This window comes from Mastigoproctus giganteus, chromosome 12 (genome assembly GCF_048544385.1).
Source record: "Mastigoproctus giganteus isolate SK-2022 chromosome 12, ASM4854438v1, whole genome shotgun sequence".
NCBI classification, from domain to species: Eukaryota; Metazoa; Arthropoda; class Arachnida; order Uropygi; family Thelyphonidae; genus Mastigoproctus; species Mastigoproctus giganteus.
In genome coordinates this window covers 33334448-33347957 of record NC_143586.1, presented here as the reverse complement: position 1 = coordinate 33347957, position 13510 = coordinate 33334448, and positions in this window count along the sequence as shown.

Genomic DNA, 13510 nt, shown 5'->3' with positions numbered 1-13510 from the left:
TAATTAGTTTATCTTTAAACAATGATTGATTTATCCAAAGAAATGAAAATATAGCCTGTAAAATCAAGCAAATTATAATTTAAAGAAATTATTTATGACTTACAAATGTTAAAGAATGTTTATTCATCATCATTAACTAAATACACACTCATTGATCGCTCATTATTGGGTCGGCACCTGTTGTTGGTTTGTTGCACAAGGAGTCGTCGTCTTCTTCAGAAATGCTTCAAGAGGCATTTGTTTCAAAGATAATCTCTTCTCTTTTCTTTATAAATTTCATGATAGCATGCAATGCATTTTTTTAGCAGCACGCACAAATTGCATCTAACACGATACCCGCAAGTGAGATTGCAACTAACATGATTCGTGCGGAGTAACAAGTTTACAAAGCTTAAAAAAAGGAATGAAGTGCGGATTCTACAAATTTATTTATGTTTTTTACATGATTGAAGATTGCAGTGAAGGGGAAACACATTTCACCATAAGGAGATTAGCAATTTAAGGAATTGGTGGTGGAGAGGGTGAAACTGTTTATGTAGGGCAAGCACAAACAGCACATTGCATTCCACCTTCCAGTTTGAGAAAGTGGAATGAAATGTGCTATCATCAGTAAAGCTGTGGATAGGATTTCCTTTCAATGGAAAAGAGCCATCAATATACAAGTGGAAAAGATTGGGAGAAAGAACTGAACCTCGGGGAACACTAGCATTAGTGAAGAAGTTAGACTGAGAACCATGTACCATCACCTGCAGAGGGAGTGGTCAGAGAAAAAACTGGATACCCAATTGCAAAAAACAGTTAGCATTCCATAAGATGGGATCTTGTTTAGAGGACCTTTATGCCAAACACGATCAAAAGTCTTAGAGATTTCAAAAGAAATTGCTTCAGATTCCGCTTCTTGATTAGACCGGGGTTCGAGCCCGTGACCACCAAATATGGAGGATGTGGAAAGGTTAGAGAATGACCACCGCATATCCCCGGAGCAATATGGCCTTAGTTGCTAATGATCCTAAAAACCAAATAACAACAAACATCTTCAGATTCACCAACTTTTCTGTTGACATTGTCTATAGATGGGTAACATAAGCCATTGTTACATTGATCGAATTCATATTGCGATTATTAATCAGATGGAAGTTTTAAAGTTAGTTTATTATTGGTGGTTAATGAATTTCACCATTATTTTGGAAAAAGTAGAGGTAAGTGCAGTGGGATGATAATCAGATTGGAGAAATTTGTCATCCTTTAAGGAACTGGCTGGATATGAGCAAATTTCTGGGCAGGAGGAAAAATACCAGTGGAGTAGAAAAGTGGGAAAGGCAACACAGAACAAGAGCAAGTTCAGGCGGTATTGAGTGGAGTGTACTGAGAATGGTAAGAGGTGAAAGTATTGATGGACAAAAATTGGTCAGTAGCATTTGGATTTTAAAATGGTAGTCAAAATGTGGTTTGGATTGGTTAATAACTGCTTTAGAATTGCTGTGCACTTTAGTGCAGAAAATGAACCTGAAGATATGGCTGCAAGCCAGTTGCAATATGCAACTTCTTACCTTCAACAGCCCTACTACATTTATTGGAAAACCAAGATTTAGATAAAGGACAAGGTTGTGAGGTGGAGTTTGGCATAAAGGATTACATTCCTACAAGAATGATTTCACTGACACAATCTGAGCAACCATCAACATCAGAAGATTTAAAACAAGTAATTGAACCAAGGAAAAGGATATAAATCTTATAGATCATCCCATTTCACATTCTTGTAATACCAAACAACACGAAGCTGAGAATGGCTCTGAGCAGAAGGCCTCATTAGAGAAGAGACCATCACTAATGATGGTCTCTTCTCTAATGGGGCCTAATGATGGTCTCTTTTCTAATCTGAGTTGTCTCTAAAGAGACAACTCAGATCACTAAGTTGTGATCTGAGTTGCTTGAGGGACTGCTCACCTTGTACATGTACTCTTAACAGTTTTTTGTTAGAGGAAGATCAGTAGTATAGGGTATGTGATTAGAATTATCTGATATTCTGGTAGGTAAATGAACAATCGCTACGAGGTCATTAGTAATTATAAAAACCTCAGCATCTTGGCCAGCTGGGTCCATGTGACTAAAAAACTAAAGTCAACTTGGAGTTAAACATTACATTGTCCAAGAAGAATTACCTTACTATTAGGAAAGCTGCACTGCGAAAGTCAAGTGATTAGTGGAGTTGGGAGTAAAATAGAGACAACAGGTGAATTTGACAGAATAGGGGTAGAGAGATTTTAAGCCAAAGAAATGACTTGATCTGTAGAGTTGGGAGTTCCAAGTGATTATTGGAGTTGGGAAAAAAATAGCGGCAACAGATGAATTTGACAGACTGGGACAGAGATTTTAAGCCAGAGAGGATCAAAAAGAGGAGATTCCAAATTACTGTCTTTGACAGGGACTATTATAATAGACATAAGCACAGATACCACTTTTGCACATGAAGCAAAAGGAATCATGGAATGAATAATTAGTGCATCTGAGATGAGCAGTAGTTGAAACAACCAATAATTGTGATTCTCTCAAAAAGAATAAGTGAGGCTTGACAGATTTTAGGTGGTAATGGACATCATTGAGATTGGAACTAAGACTATGTATAATTAGGAAATGAATGAGGAAGTTTTTGAGAGATTTAGGTATTTTTTCTTATAAAGGTTTGTCCTGTTAGTTTGACTATTCATGATACATCCAGTAGATAAAGTAAAAGTGGTGGGGGTGAACTTGAAGTAATGAAAATTTTGAATATAGCATAAACACAGCAAGAATATATCCAGCTCCTTGACATAATGTGGCCTCGACAATGCACCCTCGTACACACTATTCGTGTACTCTCTCCAGTCACTAGCAGGCAAACTGATAGATTCTGTCCAGTGGACTATCTAGCAGCTGGCCTGCGAAAACCATTTTCTAGCTGTATCCTCATTGCTGGTGTATTGGCTAGAAGTAAATGATATACAAAATTTTTTTCAAACTAAGTATTGTTCCTTCAAAAACAGTCTTTTGATGCAGAACCTCATTATGCATTTTTTACATCTCCAGACTTATCCAGATTTCTTTTTGCCAGCAGCATGCAATTTAAAATGCTCTTCACATTCAAAACAAAACAGCTAATTTCTTAGCAGATTTTCATCCTTATGCAAAATTATGACAGTTCTTTCTTTTATGGTAGCACACTTTCTGAACTTTAAATATTTTTATTCTTTCCACTTTTATGAAAATCAAATTCTTTAAAAAAACTCAATAACTTTTCTTGAAGTGATATTTTAGTCAAAGGCTCACATTTTGATTGATAGTGGGCAATCAATTGGGGGAAATCAATGAGAAACAAACATCACAAAAATGAATTAACAAGAAGCCATTCAGTTATATCATAGTGTCATTTTGACTGCTATCAGGAAACTCACAAGCCTTGGAAAGCAAAATCTTGGGGTAATCAAGTTATATGTGCCTCTGTTTTTTTTCAGTCACTTCCAGTAATAGTTAATTTTACTGTATGATTATCATTACCAGGTCCATGTTGCCATGGTACCTATTACAAATAGCAGAGGGAAAAATAATTTTTTTAAAAAAGTTATTATATTGCATAGATTATAGAAAACAGTTTGAATCCTATTGTGAGCATAAATATAAAATTCAGTATATATAAATAAATATTCTGTTTATAGTATGGGACAACCATATAAGGTTAGGGAAAGATTACAAGAATATTTCCATATTTTGTGGTACTACATAAATGAGTTGAACATGCAGCATGAGTATCTCTGTACTTTGATTGACCACTTGTCTGTGGTAATGTGTGTGTATGCTTAACATGAAATTTTCTGCTTTAACTTGGCACTGGTCATTCACAACAAAAAATTTTGCATGTTTTTTTTTTAGGTTAAAGATTAATGACTGAAACTTTCTCTGTCTTCCTAAATATAGACCTAGTTTTACTGTGGTTGCTTTTTAAGTAGTTATTTACTGTTTTCACAGAGTAATTGCATGAAAGAACTGCATAGATGTGGCATGCTCCTTTTTCCAGCTTTCAGTTGTCTCTAGCACAAAGTACCTCACAGATGATTGACTTATTTTTTGATTGAGTCAAACAGTTGTCATTCTAATTTAACCATTTTCTAGAGGGAGGTGACATTATTAATTTAATCCATTTGCTAGAAGTAACAACAAATAAAATCTTATGGATTGAGAAAAAAGTAATATCCATGCCATTCCATTTCAAGGAAATGCAGTAATTTCTGAATGAAGCTGAGTCTCATTTTTGGGAGGGATATTTTAAGTCTTTCCCAGGATAATTACCTGATCAGAAAACACATGAGAACCCTAGAAATGGTTTTTTTTACTGCGGTCATTCTTGTAATTATTTTTGTGAAAGGTTTCAGTTGATAAGTAAGTCCAGTTTTTCAGTGTTTTTTATATATATATATATATATATAGAGTAGTAATATACAACTGTTAAGAACCAAAATAAGCAGAAAAAGGAAAATAACAAGTTATCGTATGTCTAATGCTCCAAAACGCACAGTGCAGCAGTAAAAGATATAAATAATGTGAGGTTTTTAAAATAGATAGTGTCTGTGAAAATGGAAATGAAAAAACTAGGTTTTTCAAATTCTTTCACCTGTTTAACCACTACTTCACTTCCACTTTCGACTATCCCTTAAACTTCTCTTAGTTCAGGCACCGTGTGTACTTTTCATTTCCATTTTCACAGACATTATCTATTTTACAAACCTCACATTATATATATATATATATATATATATATATATATCTTTCTACTATAACATACTTTTTTCACCTTACACAAAGTTTAGCAACTTTTTACCGTTGCTTTGTAAGCTTATAATTTCTCTTCTATCCTGGAATGTACTACTTCATTTGTTTAATACCAATCTCCAATTATACCTTTTAATGTTAATTTTGCCCAACTTACTGTCTCCTTTTTCCTACACTTGGATCACTGTAACATACCATAAATACTTCAAAATGTCTAGTATTAATCTTTCGCTTTCTCCCACAGCAGCGCAGTGTCTCTCTCCACTGTCAGTGTACCAACATGACTCCTGTTTTGGTATTCCAGTAAGTTATTTTCTTATCTATTATTTCCCCCTCCTTTTCCCTTTCTCTGTCTCTTTTCTCTGCCGCTGTCAGGTCAGCCATGAAATATACATTGGTGTTACCCTTGCTTTCTGCTACTTCTTGACTTTACTTTCACTACCGCTTGATTCAAAATTCAATACGGCTTCACCGTTTCACCACGTGCTATGTATATTTCGTGTCAGAAACAGAGTCCTTACTTGCTGTCTTTTCTGTGATTTCGACTATTGACCCTTGATGAAGACATTGAAATTATGGGATCTACAGCATTAAGCACTTTGTTTTATTTTATTATTTTTATTTTTCATGTACCTTCCGTGTTTTCCCATAATTTCGATTTACAGTTGTGTTAGCTCGTTCCCATTCTCTTCACTTTCTACTTACCTATATATATATATATATATATATAACTACTGAATCTACTACCTGAACTAGCCATCCTAGAAGTAGCCTTAAGGTAATTAAAAATGGATCAAGAAGACTGCTAGATTAGATAAGATATTATGAGGATAAGTCATGAATTCATACTGAATCTGCTCACAGAATCAAATATTTTTTAATTCTGCTGTAAAATTTGAATATTTTAAATTAAGAAATATTGCTGAGTACACATTGGAGTCTATAGACTGCTGCTAGCAATATACCAACCAGAATACTAAATTAAAAAAAAAAAGTGCACAAGCACAATTTTAAAATTTTGTACACTTAAGTTCGTTGATTTTATCAAGTTGAAAGTGGAATGTATGCACACACACTAGTATGTAATACATGCAGGTGTACGTGTGTGTAATTTTTGAATTTGGCATGCTTAATAATTTTATCAACCCTAAAATCAAAGTGTTTAATAGTTTTGTGCCTATATTTCGACTGTAACTTCTTCATTTTCAGCAGAATTAATAAAACTTGCTCATATTTCTACTTAATGATGATAGTCTCACTTGTTCTTGGACAACACGCACAAGGGGACATAAATTTAAAAAGAATGGCTGCAGGATAGATGTATAAAAATTGGCTTTCAGCCAGAAAGTAACACCAGATGGAACAAACTTCCATCTGATGTTATGAACATTGGCAGTTTGAATAAATTTAAGGAAGAATTAATATTATTATTAGAGGGGATGGACAGATAAGGTGTGTAGTGGGTGTCTTGTGTTTTTTTTTTTTTTTTTTGTCTTATGCTATATAAGCTTGCTTCCTTGCACCATTTACCACTATTAATAATGTATAAGCATAAATATATATGCATATGCAATTTTTTTTCACCTTCAGCAGAATTAATATATATTTTTTTTTAATGTGTGTAAAAAGCACAGCATTTCTTAAATGTTTAATTTTCTTATTAAAAAAATTAAATACAATAAGTACAGAAATAAAAAAAACAGAGTTGATCACATGTCAGATGCAGTGCAATCCCCATTTAATCAAACTGGAACATGACCACAGCCTCGTTAATTCAGCAGCGTTTTGTATGTCATACTTACCTTTTGTTTTACATGTTTCTGCAATTTCAATCACATAACTTTAAAATATAATAAATTACTCTTGAGTATCATCCAAAAGTCATATCTCTAAGCACTTTTCATATTCTAGACAATTTTATTTTTAAAAATTGATAGTTATTTTATTGTGAGCAGTATTTTATATACAATACATTCAGTCATTTTTAAAATGGGCTACAATTTAGAGGCCCCCCCCCCCCCTCCTCAGACAGTTGAGAGATCATATTACAATATACTGAAGTATATTGTAACATGAGTTACAATATACTTCTGTATATTGTAACTCATGTTGCAATGTACTTTTAACATGAGTTAAAAGTATTGTTAATTATTTTTTTCTTTGTCCCACTGGTATGTGTCATTTTAATCCTACAGTAATAAATTGTACCCCATGCACAATTCTTGACTTTTCCAATTTATTTAATATATTAACTCAGTAATTAAAATAGTTATTTGTGTCTCTTCATAGGTTCCATAGATGAAAACAGAGCAAAGCAACTCTTAATTATGCATAATATTTTAGGTCCATTTTTATTAAGTTCATTATATTGTCATAGCTGCATGAACTTTTCTTTCCTGCCATATTGTTTATTATATTTTTATTATGCCTACTCTTCGTAAGCACTAGAAGAAATTATTTCAAAATATTTTCCAACTAAAATAACCCAAAACAAAATATGATTGTTCTGGGGAATGGTTGGTTATTAAGCCATTTTCACTGTGAGCAGTAGGATGTGAGGATCACTCACCAACAATTTATCGTGAAAATATGCCTTACAAGATAGTATTATTTAATTGACTAACTATAAATGCTTTGCATATGTTATGATAATGTACTTACTGTTTATTTTACATCGATTTTTTTTAAAGTATTTAAAATTTGAATATTTCATTTTTACATCAAAAGATAGAACAACGGAAAACACCCCTAGTAGAAATTCAGAGCTATTAAAATAATTGTATCAAGATGTAATCGGGATGAAAATAATTCTGAAATTATTTATTATTATTATTTTTTATTATTTCTGTTTGACTGCCAGCATTTAAGGCATCTTATTTTATAAATAGCAATCCTAAATGTTCATGTTGTATCTGGAAATAGCAGTTTCTTTTTTGAATGGGTGGATAAAGTGCACATTAAGTTTAATCTATCATTAGTATACATATATATCATTAAATATATTGATGATTGTCATTAATTAAAATATATTTCAGTATTATGCTTTAGTAAATATCAAATACTCTTGCTTTAGCAATAAACTATTTCTATAATTCAATATATTTTGAAGTAAAGTAGTTTACATGTTTCACCATAGCGAAAGCTATAGAAACTGGCTTCACCAATGCAGAAGAAACATTTTTCGTGTAAATTATTTTTATATGTTGATTGATTTTAATTTCCACAGTTTTGAGATATATGTATTAATTCAGTGTTTTATATGAAATATTAATAACATCAATGCAAATGTTGTTATAACATCTGCATGTAGTTATTACTCGATTTACCAATTCTGAACAAGGCATAGTTTCTCAGTAACATAAATATTTTTGTATTAATTCTTCAGTAGAATAGAAATTTAGTAGTTTTTAGCTTGGATGGATAAGGTTTTTTCTTCTTTAAGAATTGCACTGAAATTTGGAATTTTTACTGGATTCAAAAAAATGTAATACACAATATTTTAAAAAACTGATAAAATGTTTCTTTATACCCTTCTTTTTAATGAAAATGTTAGGTATTTCAATTATCATTTTATTTAAATAGCTTTCAAATAAAATGGTCTGAATTAGCATAGCCTGAAATAACATAATGCTGGTGATAAAGCCTGAAATGTTTGGTCACTAGCATTATGTCATTTACTCAAACTCCATAGATGGAGTTCAAATCCATTCAGATTCTATTAATTTCATGAATACAAGATGTCCATGTGAAGGTACACTGTTATTAGGAAAATTAAATTTTACACATGTTGAGCACAAAGACTTGAAATATTATTTTTCATTTTTACAAATTGTTTTGCTTGCTGAAAATTATCCAATAAAAATTACTTCTGTATTCCAGCCTTCTGAAGTGGGTTAATTCATTCTTTATTGGCATTAGTATTTCTTGATTAGTCTCCTTGATGACTTTTTTTGATTTTTATTATTTATTTTTTGCATTTTGAAGTTTTCATAATGGTTTTATTTCCTACTCCCATCACACACACACAGTGTTTGGTAATTGAATGGGTCTGGAATATAAAATACTCTGGAAATGCTTGATCGTCAGCATTATTCTTTCTTGAAGTAAGCCTTAGATCAAGTTCATATTGCATTAATTTTTTTGTCTCTGTTAGCATGACTGGTTGTATTTTAGGGAATCAGTAACAATCAGCAAGTGCTAACTACATTTTTTTATATCAGGAATAGCAATGTGATTTTCAGATGCAACACATTGTATACAGTTGGATCCAAGCTGTCTTCCTTGAATAATCTGAAACGTCTATTCAAAAAAATTTTATCTGTTATAAACAGTGGCGGTAATATTTTTTACAGCTGTATTTTATAAAAATACTAATGATGGTCTTCATACAAATTCATAACACTTCTGCTAGTTACATTTCTCTCTTTCAATACATTTATCTTCCACTTTGCGGAATTGCACTGCATACCAGCTTTGCTGAAATAATTCATGCTTTCCCTATCTTATTTATGAAATATTACTTTTCATAAATTTTATATTTTGTTTTTGCATTTATGTGTAAAAATTAATGCCTTTTTATTTTAACTGAATTCGTGACCTTTATTTGGTTTTACTGACAAACACCTGATATTTCAGTGCCTGGTATAAGTTTAGTCACCACATTAATGTTTTTAAATAAATAAATTTAAAAGCTCACTCATTCAGTTTAGAGAGCATACATCATGTTACTAAAACAAAATACCTCCGTCCTATATAGATATTTTAGAGAAAAGTGCCATTGTAACATGAATAAATACAGCTTTTATCTGACCTCATTTAACGCAGTTTTACATACAAATTCTAGCACCCATGTTTTCCAATTAATCCCCTCTAAGAAAATGCAAGAATTATGACAGTAAATATGGTGTTGTTGCAATAATACATAATATTGATCCCATATTTAGGGCTTTCTCCTTACAGATCCATAAACATAAAATTTCTAAACATTCATTGGCTTATTGTATCCCGTTGCCCACTATAATACATAGTGAGTAGCTACAATGAAAATATATTGAAATTAGTGAAAATCTAGCTTTGTAATTGTTATTCTTGATCTCTAAATCCCAGGTATCTATGTTCATAAGATGTACAATAAAAACTACCATTAAAAATGAAATTATCTAGCATCCAAACACAATTTATGGGTCACTATGCCTATATCATAAAAACTGTTTTTTAGTAGCTTCTAGCCCTTCCCTTAATTATAAGGTTTTCTTTTTTAATAGTGAAAAAGTATTTTAATACTACACTGCATTTATCTCAAATGCAGCAGTGTTAAAATGTGTATTTGTCACCCTTCAGCAGCATATTTTATAAAGTTCATTTAATTTGTTCAAATATCTATTTGTGCATGTTCTCCATTTGATCTGTTCCTTTAATTAAAAATATACTCAAATCAGATCCATAATAAATAAACACCTATATGTCTTCCTAAAGCAATAAAATATCATTACATTTCTCTTGTAATTATTTTAGGCTATTATGTAATAAAAAAAATATTTGGAGTAACTTTAGTGCTAGTGTACATTTCTTTTTTAATGATTAGTTTTTTCCCCTGCATAATTTTTGACATTGGGGGTGCTGTTTAATTACTTAAACATTTATATTTAATTAATTAATTATCCTTGTACTGAAGCTGTATAACAAGGATATTAAATTACGGGTGATACAGCATTCATTTGGCTCTCTTTGTTGTGCAATGGTTCCCAGACAGCTTAAAAATCACTAAGGGACCTCGTAAGAGGGATGCAATTTTTTTCTCTTTGTAATGACAGAGGCAGCTCTAAAGGCAGCTTCTCAAATTTTATGAAAGAAGAGAAATTTGAAATTAATTCAGAATTACTTTTAAAGAATAACTGTTATAAAGTTCTCTTTTTAAGGAGTTGTGGGTATATTTTAATGTTTGATAATGGAGCCAATAATTATTAGGGTGCTTTAAGAGAATATTCTGATTTGTACGCTGACTTAATTGCTGTAAATAGTTTAAGAAATTATGCAGAACACATAATAGAAGTGGAATTTTTTTAATGTGAAGATAAAAAAAGAATTATATGAAATAATCAGAGAAAGAGTTTTAATTATTCAATGCCAGATCAGATTCCTTGATTCATCCTCAAAAGGAATTTGTGCATTAATATTCTGATATAATTAACAGATGTTACAGAATCAAAAAAATGTTTCATTTATGCCATTCCTTGTGTATATATATATGTATATATATATATGAATTATTGATTTTTGTCTTATAGTTAGCAGAGTTATAGGTCAGTGAATAATTGTTAAACTGAATCTTCTTTTGCTTATAGAATAAATAGGGCAATAAGGAATATTTTTATGGGCATGTACTACTTAAATTCTCAGAAGTTAAAAACTTGTCCTGCCATATCAGTTTTTATTCAAATAGATCTCTGTGTTTTAAAGATGTTCTTGAATAATCATTTACTAAGATAAAAACTGATATTCTATGTATATATCAAATTGCAGTGAATATTATGGACTTGAAACTATCCAAGATGTTATTTCTTCCATAAAAATTGCTGAAAATTTGTCCATATTTAATTAATGCAAAATAAAAACTACTAATTACCAGCAAATGAAGACTTGCTTAATATAAAGGTAACTTTCAGAGATTTGTATATATGGATGACAGTGTGTGTGCAATGTGATGATTTATTCCATCATATCTATGTGTTATGATAACTGTCTATCAAATTGCAATACAAGCACAAAAGAAAAAAAAAAAAAATTTTAAAGTATCCCAACAGAAAAGGGTGCTCAGAATAAGGTCAAAATGTATTTTTGAACATAAAGAATATATACCAATGTAAAATGTGTTGATAGAGATGTAAATATTGTTTGAAACTTTGTAATTGTTGTGCTGTCAATAAAGCATTGTTGTACTTCATTTGACTCAATTACTATAATCAAAATTCAAAATTTTATTCTTTTGATTGGAGGATTAGTTCTCTACATTTATAAAGAATTAATAAATAATAGTTAAATATTCTTTTCCCTGACTACCTGTGTTAACTTGAATATCACCCAGTGTAAGAAACTTCCTTAAGGAGTACTGAGAAGAGAAATTCCTGCTCCTCTATCATAATTAAAAATAAGACATTGCTGGTCAGCATTTTTTTCACAATTCCCTCCAGCAAATAACAATAGACTGTCTTTTAACTATAAATTAAAAGAAAAATTCATCCTCCATGACCACAGCTCTCAAAACAACTGTTGTCAACAACTGGAAATATATAGATACATTACTTCATCAGTATTTCCATATCTGCGTTAACTATTATTAAAATGCTGTTCTACAACAGGCACAAGCAGAATTACTGTTTAATTATTAGGTACATTCAGAAATGCTTAAAATTCCTGTTTCGGCCAGTATATCTGTCCATCAGTGTAACAACGCTGCTCATAATGAATAGAGAAGCCAAATATAAAATTTTATTTATATGTGGCTCTTTTGGAAAGATTTGTTGAAGCATTCTGAATTTCTAATATAGTTGGAGAAGGATGTTATGTGGTTGTTTTCTATGAAATCTAGTTTTCCTATAATGACCATTCTTATACCATGTAAATATTAAGATAATTTCAGCTACTAACTAAATCCCTATACATTAAAGTAACTTTTTGGGAACCCGTCCACGACCATTCATAGGTTTTTGCCAGCCTCCTGCTTGCCAAATGTCTCAATTCCAACTGCACATTCTGAGCCTTGCCAGAACCCATTGTTGGACCATATATAGGCTGGCAACAGCTTTATATGGTCATGTGGTATAAGAATGGTGATTATAGAAAAACTAGATTCTGAATTTCATTAAAATCAGATAAATAGAAATCTAACAAAGCCAGAGACTGCTGCACTAGTAAAAAAAAAAAAAAAAAAAAGCCATGAAGGCAACTTCTGCTGGCTGGCTAGTTAGTAATTCTCTCCCCTTAGTTTCAATTTATGTTCAGAGAGCCTTATAAACCTCAGTCATACAATCTAAAGTACCTGGCTACCAAGCTCTGTTGCTCATCTTTGGAGCTTTACAAGTATTTATTTTATTTGGTTAGCCTTCAGTACAAGGTTCTTACCCATGGATCTTTGAGACAATGACTGATAGGCAGGTCTAGCAGATCTAGTCCTAGGAGGATAATCAGGAAAATTTTCCCCCTTTGCTGTTGGTTTTAAATCGGAAAACAAAATATCACACATCAATAGACAGAAAAACTGCACTCCACTCTAACCCAAAATCATGATGATTAACAGCCAAACGCTGTGAAGAAGTGGGAGGAGCCAGACTTGCCTATCACTCATTGTCTCAAAGATTTGTGGACAAGAACCCTGTACTGAAGACTAACCTTTTATTTTTTTAGGTGTTCCTTCCATACTTGGACACAGTGTTCTAATTACAGTCTCACAGTTGTCATTAAATGCTATTTTGAGGTTGTTATACAGTGGAACTATATTGCAGAAGGAAGAAGTTTGCAAATGATACACAGGTTGGCAGAGTTGTGAATAACAGTAATGACAGTATGCTGCTGCAACAGGATCTGGATAAGTTGGGCAAATGGGCTGAGAAGTGGCAACTAAAGTTTAACATCGACATATGCAAAGTACTGCATATGGGTGGCAATAACCCAGAGAAATGTACCAACTGGGTGGTGTTACACTCAGGGT